This window comes from Pristiophorus japonicus, chromosome 1 (genome assembly GCF_044704955.1).
Source record: "Pristiophorus japonicus isolate sPriJap1 chromosome 1, sPriJap1.hap1, whole genome shotgun sequence".
Lineage (NCBI taxonomy): Eukaryota > Metazoa > Chordata > Chondrichthyes > Pristiophoridae > Pristiophorus > Pristiophorus japonicus.
In genome coordinates, this window is record NC_091977.1 from 21,799,967 (window position 1) to 21,823,549 (window position 23,583).

Below are 23,583 nucleotides of genomic sequence, written 5' to 3' on the forward strand. Positions count from 1 at the left end.
ATTGTCTCCAACATTGTATTTCTCATCTGAGCTGTTGGTAGCCATTCTGTGGATTCTGTGATCCTGTAACTCGTCGCCACTGTTAAGTCCTGACCCTAATGTACTGACTTACATGAGACACATGCTGAAGTCAAGGTCACTCAGGACCTGCACCTTTAATTCCAGCTCTCCAGTGCTGCACTTGCCTGAGACCTCTCTTTATATACCACAGTGGGACAGGTATGGAGTGTCTCCTGCAAGTGCACCCCTGGTGGTAAGGTGTGCTTATTGTTACAGGTCATATCCAGTTACAGTCATGTATAGCATGGTAAGATACAGTTATATACAGTAATGTGAGATACATGACATTTAGGTCACGGGTTTTCTGTTGGACCTCAGCCTTCAGAGGTCTGTAGAGCTGCTTTCTTGCACTCGAGTTGTGTTGCTGCTTCCAGTCTAAGAATGCCTTGCGCTTGCGGCATATTAGCTCCTGGATCTCCTGGTCATTCTCGTCGAACCAGTCCAGGTGTTTCCTGGTCGAGTGACTGAGCGTCTCTTTGTCGGTGCTGATTACAGAAGCCTTGAGGGTTGAACAGACACTGTGGACACTCTGCATCTCTGACAGAGAAGTAATATAGACTTAATGGCACAGTTCTAAAGAGTTTGCGGGGACAGAGGGATCTGAGGGGACATGTGCATTGATCTTTGAAGGTGGCAGGACATATTAAGAGAGTAGTTAGCAACGCACATGGGATCTTGGGCTTCATAAATAGAGATATTGAGTATAAAAGCAGGGAAGTTATGCTGAACCTTTATAAAATTCTGGTTAGACCAGAACTAGAGTATTGCGTCCAGTTCTGGTCACCACACTTTCGGAAGGATGTGAAGGTCCTTGAGAGGTTGCAGAGGAGATTTACCAGAATGGATCCAGGAATGAGGGATTTGAGCTATGGTTAGGTTGGAGAAGCTGGAGTTGTTCTCCTTGGAGCAAAGGAGACTGAGAGGAGATTTGATAGAGGTGTACAAGATTATGACAGGTTTCGATAAGATAGACATGTTCCCATTAGCTGATGGTACAAGGACTAGGAGACACAGATTAAAGGTTTTGGGCAAGAGATACAGAGAGGATGTGAGGAAGAACTTTTTCACGCAGCGAGAGGTAATGACCTGGAACTCACTGCCGACAAGGGTGGTGGAGGTGGAGACGATCAATGATTTCAAAAGGAAATTGGATTGGCACTTGAGGGAAATAAACTTGCAGGGCTACGGGGATGGAGCGGGAGAATGGGACTAACTGGATTGCTTGACAGAGAGACAGCACGGACTCGATGGACTGAATGGTCTCTTTCTGCGCCGGGATGACTCTATGACTCTTGCGCATCTTCACTCCACCATTGGTGGCCGTGGCTTCAACTGCCGAGGCCCTAAGCTCTGGAATTCCTTCCCTCTGAAAGAAGAAATTCCTCCTCATCTCAGTCTTAAATGGGCGGCCCCTTATTCTAAGACTAAGTCCCCTGGTTTTAGTTTCCCCTATGAGTGGAAATATCCTCTCTGCATCCACCTTGTCGAGCTCCCTCATTATCTTATATGTTTCAATAAGATCACTTCTCATTCTTCTGAACTCCAATGTGTATAGGCCCAAACTACTCAACCTATCCTCATAAGTCTATTCCGCATTTCTGGAATCAACCTAGTGAACCTTCTCTGAACAGCCTCCAATGCAAGTATATCCTTCCTTAAAGATAGAGACCAAAACTGTACGCAGTACTCCAGATGTGACCTCACCAATACCCTGTACAGTTGTAGCAGGACTTCTCTGCTATTAGACTCCATTCCCCTTGCAATAACGGCCAACATTCCATTTGCCTTCCTGATTACTTGCTGCACCTGCATACTAACTTTTTGTGTTCGGGACGTTCTGGGGGGCGACTACGCGCGGGTCCTGGGGGAAAGTCTGGCGACCGGGGAGATGCCCCTCTCTTGGCGCAGGGCAGTCATCGTCCTGCTGCCTAAGAAGGGCGATCTCCGCCTCCTTAAGAACTGGCGCCCGGTCTCCCTCCTCAGCACGGACTACAAAATTTTCGCCAGGGCGATGTCTGCTCGCCTTGGTGCCGTGCTGGACCACATGATCCACCCCGACCAGTCCTACACGGTCCCGGGCCGGACAATCCACGATAACATCCATCTGGTCCGGGACCTCATCCATTGTTCCCAGGAGGCTGGTCTGTCGGTCGCCTTCCTATCCCTCGACCAAGAGAAGGCGTTCAACAGGGTGGATCACGACTATCTGCTCGGAACTCTGCGCGCTTTCGGGTTCGGGACGCATTTCGTCGCCCGGATCCGACTTTTGTACGCCGCCGCGGAGTGTCTGATTAAGGTTAACGGGTCCTTGACGGCGCCCCTTCACTTTAGGAGAGGGGTGCGCCAGGGATGCCCCATGTCCGGCCAGTTATACGCCGTTTGCGTGGAGCCTTTCCTGCGCCTCTTGCGGACGAGGTTGACGGGACTGGCTCTGCAAGGGCCGGGCGTGGAGGTCGTCCTCTCGGCTTACGCCGATGACGTGCTCCTCGCGGTAGAGGATCCCGCTGACCTGCGGAGGATGCGTGAGTGCCAGGAGATTTAATCGGCCGCGTCCTCCGCCAGGATCAACTGGGAGAAATGTTCCGGACTCCTGGTGGGTCAGTGGCGGGTGGACTCCCTGCCGGAGAAGCTCAGGCCTTTTGCCTGGAGCACGACCCATCTCCTCTATCTGGGAGTCTACCTTAGCCCCGACGAGGGAGCCTGGCCGGCGAACTGGCAGGAGCTGGAGGCCAAGGTCGCCGCTCGCCTAGGGCGCTGGACAGGACTGCTCCGAGTGCTGTCCTACAGGGGTCGAGCGCTAGTCATAAACCAGCTGGTGGCCGCAATGTTGTGGTACCGACTGGTCACTTTGACCCCTCCCCCTGCGTTTGTTGCCAAGATACAGAAGAAGCTGGTGGACTTCTTCTGGAACAACAGGAAGCACTGGGTCTCTGCCGCGGTCTTGAGTCTCCCGCTTGAGGAGGGCAGTCAGTCGTTGGTGTGCGTCAGCGCCCAGCTCGTGACTTTCCGTCTTCAGACCCTGCAGAGATACCTTTACGTCGAGCCCCCTCCTAGGTGGTGTGCTCTGGCGAGGTATTTCTTCCGCCAGCAGCGCGACCTCAATTATGACACGCAGCTCCTGTTTGTGAACTTGGGGGGTGCCAGGACCGCCCTCCGGGAGCTGCCTGTCTTTTACAGGGAACTCATCAGGGTCTGGAACAAAGTCTCCACCAAGCGCAGCTCTCCGCCGGCTGGAGTGGCGGCCGTCCTGCAGGAGCCGCTGCTCGGGAATCCGTACCTCCACGACCGAGGTTTTATGTGGCGGTCGGAAGAGAGGGCTGTGGCTGGTGAGGTGACCAGGGTCAGGGACCTGCTCGATGGCGGAGGAGCGGGCTGGATGGCGCCAGAAACGCTGGCGCGGCGCCTAAATTCTGCCAACGTCCGCCACGCGGCCGATGCCATCGAGTCGCTAAAAACAGCTCTGGGCCCTGACTCCGTTAGGTGCATCGAGGAGGCTCAAGCACGTGGGGAGATCCCGTCCGAACTGACCCCCGTCCGGACGGAATTCCTCATCGGCGCCAAACCCCGGAACCTCCCTCGGGGGCCGGCGCCTCACAACTTGAGCCGCCTCGGGGAAATCCCCTCCGTGCCTTTCAGTTCCGCGCGGAGGGGTTTCATGTACGGGCTGCTCCTGCACACTCTCAACTTTGCCATCCTCGCCGGCCGTCCGGACACGCCATGGCGTACCATCTTGCCGTCCGGAGGAGGCGGGGGTCCCCGATGGAGGGCACTCTACGCAGGGGTCCTCCCATTATTCGTCGGGGACTTGGCCTGGAGGGTGGTGCACGGAGCAGTTCCGTGCAACAAATTTTTAAGCCGGTTCACGGACTCCCAGGCCGCCTGCAATTTCTGCGGTCTGGAGGAGTCCGTGTTCCATGTTTTTATTGAGTGCACGAGGTTGCAGCCCCTGTTCCATTATTTGAAGGGGCTGCTCCTGAAATTCTGGCTGCACTTCAGTCCCACTCTCCTGATCTTTGGGCACCATGTGCGGAGGGGAGCGGGTAGGTCCGAAGGCCTCCTCGTAGGACTGCTCCTGGGCACGGCCAAGGGTGCCATCAGCCGGTCCAGGCAGCGGGCGGTCGAGGGGGTCGTTCAACCTGACTGCTTGCCTCTCTTCCGCTCTTACATCCGGTCCAAGGTGTCCTTGGAGATGGAGCACGCGGTGTCCACCGGGCCGCACCGGAGGGACTGGAGTGCATCATCACGCCCGGCAACCAAATTTTAATTTGATTTTACGTTTTAAAGTTTAATTTGTTTTAATTGCCGGTGTTTTTAGTGTCCCCTTCCCTTTTATAGGGGGCACTGGGGAAAAATTGTGATTTTAGTGCCCAAAAAAAAACCAAAAAAAGAAGAGAAAAAAAACCCCCCAAAAAAAACCAAAAAAAAAAAAACCAAAAAAAAAAAGGGCCTTGTAAATGTCTGGTGTGTCACCCAGGTCGGGTGGCATGGTTTAATGTGTTTTGTTTTGCAGATAAACTCCAAAAAGAGTTTCATGCACAAGGACCCCCAGGTCCCTCTGTACTGCAGCATTTTCCAATTTGACACCGATCAAAGAGACTAAAGCGGGACTGTTGCTTGCCATGGGTCTCCAACTCCACTTGCCACTTCCCAATTACATGTTCTGTGCAGGTAACTCCTTACTGGTAATGGATGGTGCAGCAGTGGCTGTGATCATTGTTGATTGTGGCTCGTGGCAGTATTCCGATGAGGAGCAGGGGAGTTCTCCCCGGTGTCCTGGCCAATACCTATCCCTCAATCAAAATCACAAAAAAACCCCCAGAATATTTGGTCATTTATCTTATTACTGTTTGTGGGACCTTGCTGTTGTAATATAATTGAGGTCTTAGGACCTTGATTGGCATGTTGAACAGGGGCTTAGTGCCTTAACCAGGCGGGCACTTTAAGTGCCCAGTATCAGGTCCCTTTCAAACTCTAACCGGCCTCTTCATCGGTGATAACCGTGTGGTAAGGCTACCGCGCCCTTTTGAAGTCCCATTAACGGCAGACAATAGACGTGATAGTTAACGCCACTTGGTCGTAAAATTGATACCAATGGCTCTTTAGTTACAGCGACCCCGAAACATGCACGGCCCCTCTGGAGGAATCCCACCATACGTCCGGCAGAGTCTGGCAGGGGTGCGGGGGATGGGGGGGGGGGGGGACGCAGCTACAAACTCGGCTGGGAGCCGGACACACCGGGTTCTGGCCCTTGCGCCGATGTTTTCGCGCACGCTCTTGTAGGAGGGATGTGGGGACTTCCCAAGTTTGGAGTTCCCGCTCCCCCTCCTTCTGTTAAGACCTTGTGTGCGCGATCGGCGTACGCACGCCTGTCCAATCCTGTCGGAACTGGGGCCCACCTGAGTGTCCAGGACGGAGTCAGGGCCCGCAGCCCCCGAAGATCAAGCAGCGAAATGATTTTGGGAAGGGGGGCTTTGAACCAGGCCCCCTTTGTAAATGGGCTACTGGGAGCACCAACTGGGGAAGTGAATCTTCACACGTATGGCATACACCCCAAAACTGAAGCAGTGCCAGAGAAGCTTTACCTCTCATAGGACAACTGAATGTGCAGACCCTGGATCATAATATCTATTGCCAGAATCCGAAAAATATTTTTTTTTATTGGCAAACTGCCACAATTCCTCACTGGAAGATTGAAACATTCCCTTTGCATATCCTTACTTATGTTTCTGAGGTCCAAGCTTTTCATTGGTCTCTTTTTCACATGAATATAACATTTGCTAGACGAAAAAGAGCGAGGTCCACCTAGATCACCGTAGAACCATAGAATGATTATAGCACTGAGGGAGGCCATTCGGCCCATCGAGCCCGTGCCGGCTCTCTGCAAGAGCACTTCAGCTAGTCCCATCCACCCCCTCCCCCCAACCCCCTGCTCTTTCCCCGCAGCCGTGCAAATATTTTTCTTTCCGGTACTTATCCAACTCCCTTTTGAAAGCCGTGATTGAGTCTGCCTCCACCATCCTTTCAGGTAGTGCATTCCAGATCCTAACCACTTGCTGCGTAAAAAAAACTTGCATTTTATGTCGCTTTCGGTGCTTCTGCCAGTCACCTTAAATCTGTGTCCTCTGGTTTGCGACCCTTCCGCCAATGGGAACAGATATCTACTCTATCTAGACCAGTCATGACTTTGACCATCCTGACAGTCGCATGATGCAACGCTAATGGAGTTGTGGGCTACTCACAGCCATCGATCTCAATCAATGAGTCTACGACAGACCCAGACACGAGGCGAGGAAAGCCCCCAGTGGTGGGAGAGCTCCGGGAACCTTCGGGCCAAATTTATCTGTTCCTCCCAAGCACGGTACACTCACCACACGTCATGTCTCATGTTATTCATATACTGCATCCCTAAATGTTATTTTCTGAAAGTAATCGATCTGATTTGCCTTTGAATGAATCAATACTAACTGTTTCCACCACCTCCCTGGGGGGGCCAGTTCCATCGATTCACCACTTGTTTCCGCAGATTCGTTTTATCAACAATCACTAATGAGATCACCCATTCCATTAGTCCATCTGTGTTCTTTATAATCTCTACTTGCTCCATTCGATCAAACTCCATTTTAAATGTTTTTTTGCTGCAATATGAATAAAGTTTGTTTTCTCTAAAGGAGCATTTCAGAATTAGCTTAATCCTCATATAATATTCACCTTGAAGTAGATCCTTGCACTCCTGTATAAGTCTTCAAACCCTGCGTCACCTTACTTCCTGAATACCCTTGTCCCAAGATTGACTTGCTCACAAACACGCCGACCTAAAGTTGCCTGAATGCCAAAATAAATGACCACTGGTATTTGGCATACTTGTCGGTGTTGTTGGTACGGGACCATCCCTTCACAGGCACGTCTGCCAATGTGTATTGTGGCATTTTTTTCTGAGCCGACCGCAGTTTAGGTCTAAGCTGTAAAATTGCTTGGATATGATATTCACTTGTGCTTTTGCAACAATTTTAAATGGTAGCACCAATGTCTTCCATAGGCTTGAGTCAGGGACTGTGCATCCGCATAGAATTGCCTCAGTGATATTCCTTCTCTGTGTACTCTATTTTAATCTTCTGTGCTTTGCAACAGTTTGCACAGTGCTTACTTTTGCCACCTTCATTCACATAGGAACAGGAATGGGCCATTCAGCACCTCGAGCCTGTTCCGCCATTCAATGAGATCATGGCTGGTCTGCGATCTACTTCATCTACCCTCCTTTGGCCCATATCCCTCAATACCTTTGGTTAACAGAAAGCTATCAATCTCCGATTTAAAATTAACAATTGACCTAGCATCAATTGCCGTTTGCGGAAGGGAGTTCCAAACTTCTTCCACCCTTTATGTGTAGAAGTGTTTCCTAATTTCATTCCTTTCAGGTCTGGCTCTAATTTTTAAACTATGCCCCCTAGTCCTAGAATCCCCAACCAGCGTGTCATGTATGTGCATTCTGTTTGTAGCCACCAGGTGGCGCCATTGTTGGAGGCCACTGAGCAGCAAGCACATGGTGCTGCTCAGGTATAAAAGGCCAGCCATTTTGAGAGTCAGGCATTTTGGGCCTAAATAAAGCAGAGCCATGGTTGTACCTTGCTTAGTTAAACAGTACTCAGTTTGAACCTTTATTGCATACATAACATTTGGCGACGAGAATAAAAGAACTTTTGTTTGCAAAATGAGCACGATTGGATTTTTAGAGCGATTCTGGAGGGAGAAGATTGGGCAGACCTTGTGAGCCGTTTGAACCAGTACTTCGTGGCCAACAAAATGAAGGGGGTCGATGATGCAGATTGGCGCTGGGCCGTGTTCCTCACTGTGTGCAGTTCACAGATTTACGGTCTGATAAAGAATCTACTCATGCCTCGTGATCCAACAGAGAAAACGTACGAGAAGTTGTGTACATTGGTACGGGAGCACCTCAAGCCAGACGATGGCATCATCATCTCGAGATACAGGTTTTATACACACGTTCAATCAGAGGGCCGGAGCGCGGCGGAATTCATTGCCGACCTGAGACGTCTAGCGGGACCGTGCAAGTTCGGGACGGTGTTGGCAAACATGCTGCAGGACTTCTTTGTTATCGGTATCAACCACGAGGTGATCCTGTGCAAACTTCTGGCGGTGGAGGAGTTGGATTTAAAAAATGCCATCCAGATTGCTCAATGTGCAAGCGAGCTGCGACACACCACGTGGAGGATGAGAGTCAGACTAGCGCGGATCCGGATACGCAATCCGAGATGCCAGAGGAGGAAGTGTATGGACTGTACTCCTTCATAACCAAGAGTAAACCAATTTTGATTAATGTGAAGTTTAACGGGATACCGGTATCGATGGAACTGGACACAGGGACGAGTCAATCGATCATGAATGAGAGGGCATTTTATAAGCTGTGGGATATTAAGGCTGAGTTCTGTTAACACCAAGCTGCGCATGTGCATCAAAGAACTGATAACGGTGATTGGCAGTACACAAATTAATGTGTCATATAACGGTGCGGTTAACGAGTTACCGCTGTGGATTGTTCCAAGTAATGGCCCAACGCTGCTCGGCAGGAGCTGGTTGGAGAAAATCAGATGTGACTGGAATGACATAAAGGAGTTGTCATCGGAGGAAGATACATGTGCCCAAGTATTGAGCAAGTTCCCCTCGCTGTTCGAATCAGGTATCGGCAACTTCACGGGAGCCAAGGTGCAGATCCATGTGGACTCAGATGCAAGACCCGTCCATCATAAAGCTCAGGCAGTGCCGAATATGATGAGGGAGAAGGTCGAAATTGAACTGGACAGACTCCAGCGTGAAGGGATCATATCACCGGTCGAATTTAATGAATGGGCCAGCCCCATTGTTCCTGTGCTGAAAAGTGACAGCACAGTCGGAATGTGTGGAGACTACAAGGCTACACTCAACAGGGTTTTGAAACAAGATCAGTTACCGAAGGCTGATGACTTGTTTGCAACGCTAGCCGGAGGGAAGTCATTCACAAAACTGGACTTGACGTCGGCCTATATGACACAGGGGTTGGTTGAGATGTCGAAGAGACTTACGTGCATTAACACGCACAGAGGACTGTTTATTTACCACAGGTGCCCTTTCGGAATTCGCTCGGTTGCAGTTATATTCCAGAGGATCATGGAGAGTCTACTGATGTCCGTTCCCAGAACCGTCGTGTTCCAAAATGACATCCTGATCACCAGCCGTGACTCCAAGGAACATCTGAACAACTTGGAAGAGGTTCTACTGCGTTTGGATAGAGTGGGACTCAGACTGAAACGTTCGAAGTGCGTCTTCATGGCACCAGAGGTGGAATTCCTTGGGAGGAAAATCGCCGCTGATGGCATCAGACCTACTGACGTGAAAACCAAGGCCATCAAGAATGCACCCAAGCCGCAGAATATGACAGAGCTGCATTCGTTCCTGGGTCTACTCAACTACTTTGGTAACTTCCTACCTAAATTGAGCACCTTATTAGAACCACTGCACATGCTATTGAGAAAAGGCGACAACTGGGTGTGGGGCACATTGCAAGACAGAGCTTTCGAGAAAGCCACCAATCTGCTTTGCTCGAACAAGCTGCTGGTACATTATGACCCATGTAAACGTTTAGTTTTGACCTGTGACACATCGTCATATGGAATTCGTTGCGTACTCGAACAAGCCAATGAGTCGGGGAAATTTCAGTCTGTCGTGTATGCATCCAAAAGTTTGTCTAAAGCAGAAAGAGCCTACAGCATGGTAGTAAAAGAAGCTTTAGCATGTGTATACGGTGTTAAGAAGATGCATCAATACCTGTTTGGTCTGAGGTTCGAATAAGAGATTGATCACAAGCCGCTCATTTCATTGTTTTCCGAGAGCAAAGGTATCAATACCAATGCTTCATCCCACATCCAAGGGTGGGCGCTGACATTACCTGCCTATGATAATGTCATTCGGCACAGACCTGGCACAGAGAATTGTGCCGATGCTTTGAGCCGGTTGCCGTTGCCCACACCGGAGGTGGAAGCGCCACAACCGACTGATCATGGATGCTTTTCAGAGTGAAGGAACCCCTGTCATGGCTCAGCAAGTTAAGACCTGGACCAGCCAGGACCCGATTTTATCGGTGGTAAAGGGTTCCATCCTCAAAGGGGATTGGTCTGCCATACCTAAGCAAAACCGTACATTTGCCGCAAAGACGAACTGTCTATTCAAGCAGATTGCATATTGTGGGGCAATCGTGTTGTAATGCCCAAGAAAGGGAGAGAGAAGTTCATGCGTGAGTTACACAGCATACATCTGGATATAGTAATGATGAAGGCCATTGCCAGGTCCCATGTATGGTGACTAGGAATTGATTCTGAGCTGGAAGCATGCATGCATCAGTGCAACACTTGCATGCAGCTCAGCAAAGCACCAGCAGAATCGCCGCTGAGTCTGTGGTCATGGCCATCCAAACCTTGGTCCAGGATCCATGTAGATTTTGCATGTCCCTTCCTGGGCAAGATGTTTTTAGTAGTGGTGGACGCTTATTCGAAGTGGATAGAATGCATAATCATATCATCCAGCACATCCTCGGCAACCATAGAGAATCTCAATGTCATATTCATGTCATGTGGGCTGCCTGACATAGTGGTGAGCGACAATGGGTCGTGCTTCACCAGTCAGGAGTTTGTGAAACTTAATGGTATAAAACATGTAAAGTTAGCACCATTCAAGCCTGCGTCCAACGGGCAAGCTGAACGTACAGTACAAATAATCAAGCAAAGCATGAGGAGAGGTCACTGCAAACCCACTTGTCCTGCATACTGCTGAGTTACATTTCAAGACCCCACACACTCACAGGGGTCTCGGCTGCTGAACTCATGATGAAAAGAGGTCTTAAGACCAAGCTATCTCTGGTACACCCGGACTTAAATAATCATGTTGAATACAGAAGACAAAGTCAACAAGGGTACCACGATCGCACAACTGTGTCACGCGAGATATCTATTAATGATCCTGTATATGTGTTGAACTATGGTCAGGGTCCCAAATGGATCGCTGGTACGGTCATGGCCAAGGAGAGCAACAGGATATTCGTTATTAAGCTCAAGAATGGGCAAACTTGCAGGAAACACATGGATCAGAAAAAGCTGAGGCATACAAACAAGCCAGAACAGTCAGATGAAGAAACCATCGATGACCAACCAACCTACCAGCAGTCTTCAGAGGACTCAAGGGTCATCAGTGAACCCGGAATTTCCATCACGGACCTGTTCAATAAAAATGGACTTGCAATTCCTGACATGGCCACTGCCACCCCCAACAAGTCAGTCATCCAGCCATCAGCTACAACAGACCCCGCACACTCACCAAAGGCTGGAATCGAACTGAGACGGTCAACCCGGGAGCGCAAAGCACCAGACCATCTCAACCTGTGAAAGGCTGTGATAAGATCTCAAAGAGGGGTATTGTCATGTATGTACATTCTGTTTGTAGCCACCAGATGGCGTCATTGTTGGAGGCCACTGAGCAGATGCACATGGTGCTGCTCTGGTATAAAAGGCCAGCCATTTTGAGAGTCAGGCACTTTGGGACTAAATAAAGCAGAGCCTTATTGTACCTTGCTTAGTTAAATAGTATTCAGTTTGAACCTTTATTGCATACATAACACAGCGGAAATAGTTTTTCTCTATTTACCCTATCGGTTGCCCTTAACATCCTGAAAACTTCGATTGGATCACCCCTTAACCTTCTAAATTGTAAGTAATACAACCCTAATTTGTGTAATCTCTCCTCGTAACTTAACCCTTGAAGTCCGGATAATGTTCTGATGGTTCATATGGTTTCTGAGGCAACTTTTGGTCTAATATGACTTGCACGCTAACAATATGATTTTCTATCTCGATTCTTGGAGGATTATTCTACCTGTTTCTCAGTTGATTCTTTCCGATCAAATTAATCTTTCCACATATTTACAATATACACTATGAATAAATTTAGAACTTATTTAAATTTAAAGAATTTATTAAATCTGTCTTTCTGATGAGACGTTAAACCGAGGCCCTGTCTGCTCCCTCCGGTGGACGTAAAAGATCCCATGGCAGTACTTCGACATAGAGCAGGGGAGTTATCCCCGGTGCCTTGGCCAATATTTATCCCTCAGCCACCATCACGAAAACAGATGATCTGGTCATTGTCACATCGCTATTTGTGGGCGCTTGCTGAGTGTGAATTGATTGCCGCGGTTACCTACAGTGCGACAGTGACTGCACCTCAAAAAGTACTTCATTGGCTGCAAGGTGCTTTGTGACATCATGAAGTCGTGAAAGGAGGTATATAAATGCAAGATGGCACCTCCCACAGTGCAGCACTCCCTCAGCACTGCACTGGAGTGTCAACCTAGATTTTATATGCTCAAATCCCTGGAGTGGGACTTAAACCTACCACCTTCTGATTCATGTGGTGAAAGTTCTCCCACAGTGCTTTTAGGTAAGGAGTCCCTGGATTTTGACCCAGTGACGCTGGAGGCACGCCGATTGCATGTCCAAGTCGGGAGAGTGTGAGACTTGGAGGGGAAGTTGGAAGTGGTGGTGTTCCTATACACCTTCTGCCCATGTACTTCTAGGTGGTGGAGGTCACAGGTTTGGGAAATGTGACCAATGATGCCTTGATGAGTTGTTGCAGTGCCAAGCATCTATATCTGATCATGCAATTACAAAATTGGTTGAGGCGCTTCTGGGTTAGGGAAGGGGACTCCTGATTGGCTGTCCGGCAGCCCATACTGGAAGTGCATGCATGTGCAAGTTGAGTGAGGACTGGATCAGGTTTGGCTGTTAATGTCCTTCACAGTTGGATAGCCTGCTGGCATTTATTGTCAGCACTCATTCATAAATAATGGCCACTTGGGTGAGGTACCAGCGAGTGCCTGCTGACCACGGAACAGTATCCCAGCTGGACATCAACATCTTCACGACAGGATGGGAGGGGAAAGGAAGAAATTGGAGGGATAAACAGAAATGTAAAGAAAAGAGAGAAAGAACTTACATTTATCATCATCATTATCATCATCATAGACAGTCCTCTCTTAACATGAGTTCTTAGGTGGCTGTACAGTCCAATACGAGAAACACAGTCTCTGTCACAGGTGGGACAGATAGTTGTTGAGGGAAGGGGTGGGTGGGATTGGTTTGCCGCACGCTCTTTCCGCTGCCTGCGCTTGATTTCTGCACGCTCTCGGAGATGAGACTCGAGGCGCTCAACGCCCTCCCGGATGCACTTCCTCCACTTAGGGCGGTCTTTGGCCAGGGACTCCCAGGTGTCAGTTGAGATGTTGCACTTTGTCAGGGAGGCTTTGAGGGTGTCCTTGTAATGTTTCCTCTGCCCACCTTTGGCTCGTTTGCTGTGAAGGAGTTCTGAGTAGAGCGCTTGCTTTGGGAGTCTCGTGCCTGACATAATATAGCACCTTTCACGACCTCAGGATGACCCAAAGCGCTTCACAGCCAATGAAGTACTTTTTGAAATGTAGTCACTGCCATAATGTAGGAAAATCGGCAGCCAATTTTTCACCAGCAAGCTCCCATAAACAGCAGTGTCATAATGACCAAGTAATCTGCTTTTTGTAGCTTTATTTGAGGGATAAATGTTGTCCAGGAACTGATTTTTAATTTACAGGAGATTAACTTTGGATTGGGAAGTGTTATGTATGTAAACATTACCAATGTGTAAGACCTGCCACCAGGGAGCGCACCTGTGGGAGACCCAAGGGTCACCTGCACACCCTGGGCAAGCAGATATAAAAGGCAGTCTACCATGCTGTTTCCTCACTCTGGGGTTACAGTAAAGAGATCAAGGTCACAACAGTTTGAGCTTAAGATAGACAGTCTTGTGGAGTTATTCTGAACATAACAATTGGCGATGAGTAACAGATCACGAACTTTCACGCGGTTATGGCTGCCGTTGATATTGTTGAGAGATTTGTTGAGGGTGATGATTGGGAAGCTTTCAGCATCTTGACCAGTACTTCGTGGCCAATGAGCCGAAAAAGGAAGAAACCGTGGTTAAGCGCAGAGCGATTCTCTTCACTGTTTGCGGGTCCACGATATATGGCCTCATAAAAAATCTGCTAGCACTGAAGAAACCAATGAAGAAGACATATTAAGAGTTGTGCACGCTGGTTCGGGAACACCTCAAGCCGAAGGAGAGCATCTTGATGGCCAGATATCACTTTTATATGCATCACCACTCCGAGGGCCAAGATGTGGCGAGCTATGTTGCCGACCTAAGACGCCTTGCAGGACCGTGCGTATTTACTGAATTTTTGGGGCAAGTTTTACGGGAATCGGCCACGAGGTCATTCTTCGCAAACTGCTGTCTGCCGAATCCCTAGATCTGAGCAAGGCCATCACGATAGCCCAGGCTTTTATGTCCATGGACGATAACACTAAACAGATATCATTGCAGCATCGAAACTCACCGGCAAGTACTGTGAATAAAATAACACCTTCAGCAGGCAGAACTGTACATGGCAGGGCCTACATGCCCACAGAGGCCAGTCCTAGGATGACTCAGAGTCCGCCGTGGGGCGTGAATGCGAATCCATTAACACCATGTTGGCGCTGCAGGGGTCATCGAGCCCATCAATGTAGATTCAAGCACTACGTGTGCAAGGGCTGTGGAACAATGGGACACCTCCAGCGAATGTGCAGACATGCTGCGACTCACCATGTGGCAGAGTCGGCAGAAGATGACCAATCCAGCGCGGATTATGCTGAACGAGTGAGAGAGGCAACTCAAGCCGAGGCTAAAGAGGAAGAGCATGGGTTACACAACTTCACCATCAAAAGCCCTCCGATAATGTTAAAAGTCAAATTAAATGGCATTCCAGTTTCCATGGAAATGGAAACGGGGGCAAGTCAGTCAATTATGAGCCAGAAGGCTTTTGAGAAACTGTGGGGCAACAAGGCACAAAGGCCAAAACTAAGCCCGATCCACACCAAGCTGCACAATTATTCCATTGACTCTGGATCAGTTCCTATCGAGTGGAGGGTGGCCAATGTAACCCCACTTTTTAAAAAAGGAGGGAGAGAGAAAGCAGGGAATTATAGACCGGTCAGCCTGACCTCAGTAGTGGGTAAAATGATGGAATCAATTATTAAGGATGTCATAGAAGCGCATTTGGAAAGAGGTGACATGATAGGTCCAAGTCAGCATGGATTTATGAAAGGGAAATCATGTTTGACAAATCTTCTGGAATTTTTTGAGGATGTTTCCAGTAGAGTGGCCAAGGGAGAACCAGTTGATGTGGTATATTTGGACTTTCAGAAGGCTTTCGACAAGGTCCCACACAAGAGATTAAAGCACATGGGATTGGGAACTGGTTGTCAGACAGGAAGCAAAGAGTAGGAGTAAATGGATACTTTTCAGAATGGCAGGCAATAACTAGTGGGGTACCGCAAGGTTCTGTGCTGGGGCCCCAGCTGTTTACATTGTACATTAATGATTTAGACGAGGGGATTAAATGTAGTATCTCCAAATTTGCGGATGACACTAAGTTGGGTGGCAGTGTGAGCTGCGAGGAGGATGCTATGAGGCTGCAGAGTGACTTGGATAGGTTAGGTGAGTGGGCAAATGCATGGCAGATGAAGTATAATGTGGATAAATGTGAGGTTATCCACTTTGGTGGTAAAAACAGAGAGACAGACTATTATCTGAATGGTGACAGATTAGGAAAATGGGAGGTGCAAAGAGACCTGGGTGTCATGGTACATCAGTCATTGAAGGTTGGCATGCAGGTACAGCAGGCGGTTAAGAAAGCAAATAGCATGTTGGCCTTCATAGCGAGGGAATTTGAGTACAGGGGCAGGGAGGTGTTGCTACAGTTGTACAGGGCCTTGGTGAGGCCACACCTGGAGTATTGTGTACAGTTTTGGTCTCCTAACTTGAGGAAGGACATTCTTGCTATTGAGGGAGTGCAGCGAAGGTTCACCAGACTGATTCCCGGGATGGCGGGACTGACCTATCAAGAAAGACTGGATCAACTGGGCTTGTATTCACTGGATTTCAGAAGAATGAGAGGGGACCTCATAGAAACGTTTAAAATTCTGATGGGTTCAGACAGATTAGATGCAGGAAGAATGTTCCCAATGTTGGGGAAGTCCAGAACCAGGGGTCACAGTCCAAGGATAAGGGGTAAGCCATTTAGGACCGAGATGAGGAGAAACTTCTTCACCCAGGGAGTGGTGAACCTGTGGAATTCTCTACCACAGAAATTTGTTGAGGCCAATTCACTAAATATATTCAAGAAGGAGTTAGATGAAGTCCTTACTACTAGGGGGATCAAGGGGTATGGCGAGAAAGCAGGAATGCAGTACTGAAGTTGCATGTTCAGCCATGAACTCATTGAATGGCGGTGCAGGCTAGAAGGGCTGAATGGCCTACTCCTGCACCTATTTTCTATGTTTCTATGTTTCTATGTTTCAAAGAGCTCATACCAGTCATTGGCAGTGCAGCAGTGCATAATTTACCACTATGGATTGTACCAGGCGATGGCCCAGTGCTGTTCGGCAGAAGCTGGCTAGGAAAGATCCGATGGAACTGGGACGACATCAAAGCACTGTCTTCAGTGGATGATGCCTCATGCGCCCAAGTACTAAAGAAATTCCCATTGTTATTCGAGCCAGGCATCGACAACTTCACAGGCGCCAAAGTACAGATCTATCTAGTCCCTGATGCACGGCCTATTCATCACAAGGCCCGAGCGGTTCTATACATGATGCGAGAGGAAGTCGTGATCAAGCTGGACAGACTTCAACGAGAGGGAATCATATCGGCAGTTGAGTTCAACGAGTGGGCCAGTCCAATTGTTCCGGTGTTGAAAAATGACAGGACGGTCAGAATCTGCGGGAACTACAAGGTAACGATCAACCGAGTCTCGTTACAGGACCAGTACCCACTACCCAAAGCGGATGACCTGTTTGCAACGCTGGCAGGGGGGAAGTCGTTCACCAAGCTGGATCTAACCTGTGCTTATATAATACATGAGCTGGTTGAACCTTCGAAAAAATTGACGTGCATCAACACGCACAAAGGACTGTTTATATACCAAGATGCCCCTTTGGGATTCGCTCGGCTGCGGCCATCTTCCAGAGGAACATGGAGAGTCTGCTGAAATCAGTTCTGAGCAAAGTGGTGTTTCAAGACGAGGATTTTGATCACTATCTGCAACACCAACGAACACTTGCACAACCTGGAAGAGGTTCTAAATCGACTGGACAGAGTGGGACTCAGGCTGAAACACGCCAAGTGTGTTTTCCTCGCGCCAGAGGTCAAATTTCTGGGGAGAAAGATTGCGGCGGACGGCATCAGACCCACGGATTCCAAGACGGAGGCCATCAAGAATGCACCCAGACCACAGAGTGTGACGGAGCTGCGTTCGTTCCTGGGACCCCTCAACTATTTTGGTAACTTTCTACCGGGGTTGAGCACTTTACTGGAACAATTGCATTTATTGCTACGCAAGGGTGACGACTGGGTTTGGGGTAAATCTCAAGAGACAGCCTTTAACAAGGCCAGAAACCTGCTATGTTCTAACAAGTTACTTGTATTGTATGACCCGTGTAAACGTTTGGTACTAGCTTGTGATGCATCTTCATACAAGGTTGGTTGTGTGTTACAGCAAGCCAATGGATCAGGCAAACTGCAACCGGTTGCATACGCGTCCAGAAGCTTATCAAAGGCTGAAAGAGTCTACAGTATGGTTGAGAAAAAAGCATTAGCATGCGGATATGGGGTTAAGAAAATGCACCAATACTTATTTGGACTCCGGTTCGAGCTTGAAACTGACCACAAGCCGCTCATTTCGTTGTTCTCAGAAAGCAAAGGTATTAACACCAATGCTTCGTCCAGCATCCAAAGATGGGCACTAACGTTATCTGCGTATGATTATGTAATCCGCCACAGACCAAGCACGGGGAACTGTGTGGATGCCTTCAGTTGGCTACCATTGTCCACCACCGGGATGGAAATGGCGCAACCCGCAGACTTGCTTCTTGTAATGGATGCTTTTGAGAGCGAGGGGTCACCTGTCATGGCTCGCCAGATCAGGACCTGAACTAGCCAGGACCCTGTGCTATCACTGCATCCTTGATAGGAGCTGGTTGGCGGTTCCTAGGGAAATGCAAGACGAAATTAAGCCGTTCCACCGACGCAAGGATGAAATGTCCATCCATTCGGACTGTCTCCTATGGGGGAATCATGTAATCTTGCCAAAGAAAGGCAGGGAAACGTTTATACGCGACCTTCACAGTACCCACCCAGGCATAGTCATGATGAAGGCTGTCGCCAGGTCACACGGTTGGTGGCCTGGCATTGAAACATAGAAACATAGAAAATAGGTGCAGGAGTAGACCATTCGAGCCTGCACCAGCATTCAATAAGATCATGGCTGATCATCCATCTCAGTACCCTTTTCCTGCTTTCTCTCCATACCCCTTGATCCCTTTAGCCGTAAGCGCTATATCTAACTCCCTCTTTAATATATCCAATGAACTGGCATCAACAACTCTCTGCGGTAACGAATTCCACAGGTTAACAGCTCTCTAAGTGAAGAAGTTTCTCCTCATCTCAGTCCTAAATGGCTTACCCCTTATCCTTAGACTGTGTCCCCTGGTTCTGGACTTTCCCAACATCGGGAACATTCTTCCTGCATCTAACCTGTCCAGTCCCATCAGAATTTTATATGTTTCTATGAGATCCCCACTCATCCTTCTAAACTAGTCGGTCCTGTCTCTCCTCATATATCAGTCCTGCCATTCCGGGAATCAGTCTGGTGAACCTTCGCTGCAATCCCTCAAAAAGCAAGAACATCCTTGCTCAGATTAGGAGACCAAAACTGAACACAATATTCCAGGTGAGGCCTCACCAAGGCCCTGTACGACTGCAGTAAGACCTCCCGGCTCCTATACTCGAATCCCCTAACTATGAAGGCCAACATACCATTTGCCTCCTTCACTGCCTGCTGTACCTGCATGCCAACTTTCAATGACTGATGTACCATGACACCCAGGTCTCGTTGCACCTCCCCTTTTCCTAATCTTCCACCATTCAGATAATATTCTGCCTTCGTGTTTTTGCCACCAAAGTGGATAACCTCACATTTATCCACATTATACTGCCATGCGTTTGCCCACTCACCTAACCTATCCAAGTCACCCTGCAACCTCTTAGTGTCCTCCTCACAGCTCACACCACCACCTAGCTTAGTGTCATCTGCAAACTTGGAGATATTACACTCAGTTCCCTCATCCAAATCATTAATGTATATTGTAAATAGCTAGGGTCCCAGCACTGAGCCCTGTGGCACCCCACTAGTCACTGCCTGCCATTCTGAAAAAGACCCGTTTATCCCGACTCTCTGCTTCCTGTCTGTCAACCAGTTTCTCTATCTACGTCAGTACATTACACCCAATACCATGTGCTTTAATTTTGCACACCAATCTCTTGTGTGGGACCTTGTCAAAAGCCTTTTGAAAGTCCAAATACACCACATCCACTGGTTCTCCCTTGTCCACTCTATCAGTTACATCCTCAAAAAATTCCAGAAGATTTGTCAAGCAGGATTTTCCTTGGACTGATCCCGTCACTGCTTTCCAAATGTGCTGCTATTTCATCTTTAATAATTGATTCCAACATTTTTCCCACTACTGATGTCAGGCTAACCGGTCTATAATTACCCATTTTCTCTCTCCCTCCTTTCTTAAAAAGTGGTGTTACATTAGCTACCTTCAGTCCATAGGAACCGATCCAGAGTCGATAGACTGTTGGAAAATGATCAACAATGCATCCACTAGTTCTATGGCCACTTGCTTAAGTACCCTGGAATGCAGACTATCAGGCCCCGGGGATTTATCGGCCTTCAATCCCATCAATTTCCCTAACACAATTTCCCGCCTAATAAGGTTATCCTTCAGTTCCTCCTTCTCACTGGACCCTCGGTCTCCTAGTATTTCTGGAAGGTTATTTGTGTCTTCCTTCGTGAAGACAGAACCAAAGTATTTGTTTAACTGATCCGCCATTTCTTTGTTCCTCATTATAAATTCACCTGACTCTGACTGCAAGGGACTCTTTACATATCGATAGAAGTTTTTGCAGTCAGTTTTTATGTTCCCAGCAAGCTTCCTCTCAAACTCTATTTTTCCCCTCCTAATTAAAACCTTTGTCTTCCTCTGCTGTATTATAAAATTCTCCCACTCCTCAGGTTTGCTGCTTTTTCTGGCCAATTTATATGCCTCTTCCTTGGATTTAACATTATCCTTAATTTCCCTTGTTAGCCACGGTTGAGCCACCTTCCCCATTTTATTTTTACTCCAGACAGGGATGTACAATTGTTGAAGTTCGTCCATGTGATATTTAAATGTTTGCCATTGCCTATCCACCGTCAACCCTTTAAGTATCACTCGCCAGTCTATTCTAGCCAATTCACATCTCATACCATCGAAGTTACCTTTCCTTGACATTGGTGTACGCATAACTCGGAATTGGAGTCATGCGTACACCAGTATAGCACTTGCTCACAGTTGAGACCCTACTGAGTCTGTGGTCATGGCCCTCGAAATCATCTTCCAGGATCCATGTAGATTTCTCTGGCCCCTTTCTAGGAAAGATGTTCCTGTTGGACGCTTACTCTAAATGGATTGAATGTAAAATAATGTCATGTACGTCCACTGCTACCATTGAAATCCTCCGGGCCATGTTCGCCACCCATGGTTTCTCCGATGTCCTTGTTAGTGACAATGGACCATGTTTCACCAGCTTGGAATTCAACGAGTTCATGACCTGCAATGGCATCAAGCATGTCAGGTCTGCGCCATTTAAGCTCGCATCCAATGGGCAGTCCAAACCATCAAGCAGAGCTTGAAACGTGTGACGGACGGTTCTCTGCAGTCCCGGTTATCTCGGATTCTGCTCAGCTACCGCATGCGACCCCACTCGCTTACCGGGGTTCCCCTGCAGAATTGCGAATGAAGAGAGCACTCAAAACCAGGCTCTCCTTAGTCCACCTGGATCTCAATGATCATGTAGAAACCCAGCGTCACCGGCATAACATGTACCACGATCGCGCGGCTGTATCACGCGACATTGAGGTTAATGACCCTGTGTTTGTTCTTAATTACGGTCATGGTCCCAAATGGGTTGCTGGCACTGTCTTGGCCAAGGAGGGGTATAGACTGCAGAAAGCACTTGGATCAGACCAAACTGCGGTTCACTGACAACCAAGATCAGTTTGAAGTGCAGAAAGCACTTGGATCAGACCAAACTGCGGTTCACTGACAACCAAGATCAGTTTGAAGTGCAGAAAGCACTTGGATCAGACCAAACTGCGGTTCACTGACAACCAAGATCAGTTTGAAGAGGACATTACCATCATTGATCTACCCACACACACCCAACCAGCAATCGACCTCGCGGTCAACCACGAGGATGAACCCACCATGCCCGACAGTCCGATCAGACCAGCCACACCGCAGCGCAGCAATGATCTGACCGACTCACCCATGCCAGGCGATCAACTCTGGAACGCAGAGCCCCGGATCGCCTCAACTTGTAAATAACTTGTACATAAGACTTTGGGGGGGGGGGGGGGAAATTATGTTATGTATGTAAACTTTAACAATGTGTAAGACTTGCCACCAGGGAACACACCTGTGGGAGACACAAGGGTCACCTGCACACCCTGGGCAAGCAGGTATAAAAGGCAGTCTACCATGCTGCTTCCTCACTCTGGAGTTACAATAAAGAGACCAAGGTCACAACAATTTGAGCTTAAGAAATACAGTCTTGTGGAGTTATTCTAAACGTAACAGGAAGCATGTAGAGTGCCTTTTGTTAGGTGGGTGGATAGGCACCCTATACATCACAATGAAATGGGGATAGAAATATAGAAACAGAGACATTTACAGCATAGGATATGAAGGATTAAATTATAATACAACTTATATTTATATAGTGCCTTTAACATTGTGAAACGTCCCAAGGTGCTTCATAGGAGTGTTATAATACAAAACATTTGATACCGAGCCACATAAGGTAAAATTAGAGCAGGTGACCAAAATCAGAAGCACCTTGAAGGAAAGAGAGGTAGGGAGGCGGAGAGGTTTAGGGAGGGAGTTCCAGAATTTAGGGCCCAGGCAACAGAAGGTACGGTCACCAATGGTTGAGCGATTATAATCAGGGATGCTCAAGAGGGCAGAATTAGAGGAGCACAGCTATCTCGGGGGGTGGGGGGGGGGGGGGGGGGTTGAGAGGCTGGAGGAGATTACAGAAAAAGGGAGGGGCGAGGCCATGGAGGGATTTGAAAATAAGGATGAGAACATTGAAATCGGGGTGTTGCTTAACTGGCGGTAAGTAAAATCGGGCGGGGTTATACAATGGGCGCCCAACCCATTCCCGCCCATTTACTGATCGGTTGACTTACCGTCCCATTAATGCCAACGCATTGGTGGCCGCCTTTTTGAAAGGGGCCTCTCGCTTCTGGGGTCCTTTGACATAGTTAGGACCCGATTTCAATTTTAAGGGACACATTGGAGGAGCTCCACGCATGCTCAACCCATGGATTGCGGCATTGAGTGACTGAAGCAGCAGTCTTCAACGCGACCGCTGCAAAAAAGGGCCCCACATACCTTTTCCACCTCATTTTTGTGTGGAGTCAGATTGAGCTGGTGTGCATCTACCATCTTGTCCTCACCCCCTTCATATTTCATCTGGTTCCCCCACCCACTACCCATCCGCCACCTTCCAAGACCAGTCTCCAGCCCCACATCAACGTGGTTGATGCTTAGCTGCCCTCTGAAGTGGCCCAGCAAGCCGATCAGTTGTATCAAACCACCTCTAAGAAGTTATAGAATCAAAGAATCGCAGAAATTTACAGCACGGAAGGAGGCCATTTCTGCCCATCGTGTCTGCGCCGGCCGACCAAGAGCTAGCCAGCCTAATCCCACTTTCCAGATTTTTGGACCGTAGCCTGAAGGTTACGGCACATTAAGTGCACATCCACATATTTTTAAATGTGGTGAGGGTTCCTGCCTCTAGCACCCTTTCAGGCAGTGAGTTCCAGACTCCCACCACCCTCTGGGTGGAGACATTTCCCCTCAAATCTCCTCTAAACTTCCCTCCAATTACTTTAAATCTATGCCCCCTGCTTGTTGATCCCTCTGCCAAGGGAAACAGGTCCTTCCTGTCCACTCAATCCATGCACCTCATAATTTTATACACCTCAATCAGGTCTCCCCTCAGCCTCCTCTGTTCCAAAGAAAACAGACCTAGCATCTCCAATCTTTCCTCATAGCCAAAATTCTCCAGTCCAGGCAACATTCTTGTAAATCTCCTCTGTACCCTTTCCATTGCAGGCACATCTTTCCTGTAACGTGATGACCAGAACTGCACACAGTACTCCAGCTGCGGCCTAACCAGTGTTTTATACCGTTCAAGCAGAACCTCCTTGCTCTTGTATTCCATGCCTCAACTTCTCGGGGCAAC

At 48.4% G+C, this 23,583-nt stretch overlaps 1 long non-coding RNA gene across 1 annotated transcript in view; it reads right to left on the reverse strand.

The window, feature by feature from the left end:
• Positions 1-282: 282 nt before the first annotated feature.
• The window catches only part of LOC139262911 (uncharacterized), an 81,988-nt gene continuing 58,687 nt past the window's right edge, over positions 283-23,583 (reverse strand). Inside the window, exon 3 of the long non-coding RNA XR_011592997.1 lies at positions 283-559. This is a non-coding gene — a long non-coding RNA (uncharacterized lncRNA). The remainder of the gene's footprint in view (positions 560-23,583) is intronic.